This window comes from Bidens hawaiensis, unplaced genomic scaffold, assembly GCF_021521415.1.
Source record: "Bidens hawaiensis isolate Kalapana, Puna unplaced genomic scaffold, B.hawaiensis_p1.1 tig00017681_1, whole genome shotgun sequence".
Classification (NCBI taxonomy): domain Eukaryota; kingdom Viridiplantae; phylum Streptophyta; class Magnoliopsida; order Asterales; family Asteraceae; genus Bidens; species Bidens hawaiensis.
Window position 1 is genome coordinate 52,960 of NW_027492671.1, and position 4,079 is coordinate 57,038.

The 4,079-nt window shown below is 45.5% G+C and overlaps 1 pseudogene; it reads right to left on the minus strand.

The window, feature by feature from the left end:
• Positions 1-373: 373 nt before the first annotated feature.
• On the minus strand, positions 374-2,544 carry LOC143554426 (dynamin-related protein 4C pseudogene; annotated as a pseudogene).
• Between the last annotated feature and the right edge of the window lie 1,535 nt (positions 2,545-4,079).

Consider the following 4,079-nt stretch of genomic DNA (forward strand, 5'->3'; position numbering starts at 1 on the left):
CCGATTTTAGCCAGACGTTCATCAAAAAAAGCTGATTAAGTCCGGTTAATCCTGATTTTGGCTGGATTTGATCATTGACTGATTAATTAGCCGATTAGTCCAAAATTAATCAGTAAAATGAAGACTAGTGATTAATTAAGGATTAAACACATAGTTGGGATTTTTGTAACTTCATAGTATGGTTCATAGTATGTAAATTGTGAATCACTTGGTAACTTTACCCGCACAACGGACCATTGACAATTATATAACTTTGAGCTTAATCATTTATAACGGTGCCTCACTTATTGCATAAGAGGATCAAAGTTTCAAAACAAACATAGCAGAAACACAAAACAAACAAACACATCCAAAATAGCAAAACAGCCAACTCCTAGTCCCCATATGTAGCAACCTGATCCATCATATTAGTCACACTATTCTTCGACTCCCTCAGCAACTTCACACTCCGGTTAAGCTTCTCCCGCTTTCCGGCCACCACCGGCGACTCCTCCAGCATCCTCTCAATCCCACCACCATGTGGCACCATCATCTCTTCAACAATCTCAACTTCCAAATCCTTAACAAGATTTTGAATACTAAACAGCATATGTAAAGCCATACAATCCACCATCCTCCTAAGCACAATCTTCCAATAAGCCATCATCCTCATTTTCATATCAAACACTTGCGCCACAACATCACGATTGCAGCTTCTCAAATGCGCGATCTCAACTTTAAACCACTCGATTTCAAGCTCTATTGGCTTTGTAACATCATTGGTAGCCTCCATGAAAGCGGGTTGATGATGCATGAGTTGGTTCCAAATAACAGTGTATTCAGGATTACAAGTATAATCAGTTATCTTTTCCATTTCAACCATCTCCATCACTCAGTTAACTGATACATCCTTCATCTTAGCAATTAAACTATGTCCAGCTCTCCTCATTGAAGCTTGAAGCGGCGGGAAGTTATCTGAATGGCTCATTAAAACACTAATCACAACCTCCTCAATGTAATGCCACAAGTTTCCTACAAAGTCAACAGGCATGCTAGATACGCCGTTGACCTTTTTGTTGAGAACTGTGAGAAACGCAGTTCTTGGTAAAATGTTAGGTAAAGCAATCCCTTTCGCTTCTTCCAAAACCCTAATTTCTTCCACAAGAAATAACTCCTTTCGTTGCGTTTCATCGCTCGCCTGCAGCTTGACCGAGTACTCATTCAGCATTTCCGATAACCGAGCAGTGCAATGCATGGACTTAACATCCAGATACTCCTCAAACTCGCCTCGAATCAAAATCTTCCTCAACGATTCCTTAACGCACCCGATAATTCTCATGAAAACCGTCATGGCTTCAGCAACAGACGTCATCTTTCGCGGTAACTTGTCTAGTTCGCCTACATAACCGGTAAGTTTATCGTTTATCTTCTTTACAATATCCGGAAGACACTTCGATATAATCGTTGATTGAATCTCGACCAGTTTATCTGCCAAAACCGGTATTCCAATCATTGATTTATCAACTAATCGAAGCAGCGGGTGAGATTGAAACATCTTGGACTCTTTGATTCTAGCTTCTTCATAAGTTTCACTACCAACTCGATTCCTAACACAAATGTAGCCAAGACCGATGTAAACATCGTCCGCGGTCACCTTCTCTAGCAAGCCTTCAGGGTTTTTATCAGCTTTTGTGACCACAGCAAGGGTTCGTTGTCCGGTAACATCGACACGTTGCGACATTCGAATGGATTCACATGTTGAAAAATCAACAGAAGCCGAAAGAACGTTTAGTATTATGCTTTCTTCGGGGGTTATGTACTCGTTAATTATCGCGGCTATTTGCTCGTATATGTCCTCGGGTTGGCCGTGTACCGGAACACGAGTTATACCCGGGAGATCCACCATTGTAAGATCCGGGACACCTTTCTTTTTAACAAGTAATGTTAATGGAGTATGTGATATACCTTTACCATTTCCAGCAATCTCATCAGTGGCGGAAATAATATCCTCTTCGATACGCGATTCATCAGTCACAACCGTCTTGTCATGATACTCCAAGTGGAGTATTGGTTGCGGGCCAGGGTGGTGCTGAAGCCGCATAATGTGCGGGACCCTCGTGCAAATGCCTTGGGCGCGTGGGAGGCTGATTTGCGCGAGGGACTCGAGGACACTTGACATGCCCGACGATTGATCGCCTACGACGACAATCGTTGGGAGTTGGATGCCTTCTTGCATGACTTTGAGTTGGCGGAGTTTGTCAATGCAGTTGAGCAAGGGGCGGATGCGGTCGTTGTAGGTTGATATAAGTGGTGGGTGGTGGTGGTCTGGTGCAGCGGCGTCAGCCTCGTCGACTAGCAAGGAGTAGTCGTCGCTGTCGGATGAGCTGCGGCTATGGGTTCGTCTTTTGGATGCACTGCTTTTGGTGTCTACTAGAGCCATGTTAGATAGAGATTGTGATTGATGGTTGATTTAGTTGTTAAGGAAGTGAATGTAGGTTACTTATTTATAAGTGAAATGTAGCAACCATCATTGATTAATTTCATATTTATTAATGGTGTAACGTTTGGTTACCAGTATTTGGTTATTAGTGGGCAGTTTCAGTTATAGTTATCTGATATGGGAATGGGATCTCAAGTGAAGAGGTAGGTTCCAGCAGAGACCAGTTGGTCCCGCAAGACTCACCTTGAACAGGGACGTCTGCGCAAAGGCCATCTGCTCCCGCAGGACCCACCATGCTCATAGAATCTTACGCGCAGTACGCAAGCTGTACACGCAGGGAAAGCCTCCCAATGGTGAAGTACCCCGCCTGTTCCCGCAGTTGCGGATACAAGCCATCAGGGAAGGCTACCCGCAGACAGCAGGGCTACACGCACAAGACACTAGCTACTTCAGCAGTCACGTGAAGGAATGAGCAGGGCGGGAACAATCCCGCCCAAATGAGCCAGTCTGATTCTGAAAGATCTTTTGTACCATACCTACCAAGGTATGGATAGGACAGACGATCTGACCAGAACAGCCCATGAGCCAATCACAGGGTGACAGCTCACCGACAACAGTGCGAGGAGGAGCACCCTCTAGTACTGTTTCACTATTAGCCGCTGCCTACTCACCAACCCTTACTGTGGAGCATGCGCAGCCTACAGTTGGTGGAATAGTGTTACTGTTGGCCGTAACCTATTCACCAACCAGCATGGCCTGCGTACAATCCACAGTAAGTGGGACGTGCATAGTCTACAGTTGGTGGAATAGTGCAGCCGACTTTGTTACTGTTGGCCGTAACCTACCCACCAACCAGTATGGCCTGTGCGTAATCCACTGTTGGTTGAACAGGAATACTATTCAGCCGGCTGTACCTTCTAGAAAACCTACCTTCGGCTATAAATACTCCAACATCTTGGAATGGTAAGATCATCTGCTATCCAGTTATCTAGCAATCTCTTAATATACACTTATATTCAGAGCAACCTAGTCTGATTCTCACGCCGGAGGGTGGTCACAAGGAGGAACCCCCCCCCTTCTCAGTGACGAGCTTACGGTGTTTGTTTTGCAGGTCTCCTGAAGAACAGCCTTCTCAGCTAGACCTCATTCGTGGGAAACATTACTTAACCCCCAGATTATCTATAATCTGTACCGGGTCACTTAGTGTTTCTTCATTGGCGCCATCCGTGCATAAAAGCTAGAACTATTTTAGTTTTCACAATTTCTGAAGAAATGGTTAACGTTACTCCGGTCCAAAGGCCTGTAACTGACCAAGAAACCCCGGTAACCACCCCAGCAACTGGGGGGAACACCGGCGGTTATACAATCCTTACGAACACTACCCCGACTACCCAAGCCGGGGCAAGTGGAGTAAATATTCCATTGGGGTTCACCGATACCCAACTGGAAAAACGAACGAAGGTCCCTCGCCAAACATTAGATCAAGTGAAGGCGTGGGCCGAAGCAAGGCAAAGAGAATTCCAAGCCGAATTGGATGAACGCTTGCGTTCAGCTCAACAGGCTGACGAATTCACCAGTACTCGCCAACACCTCAATATGAGCAGTGACTGCGAGTACTCAGAAGACGAGTTGGAGTCTGATACCGACGCGAACCCTCGCC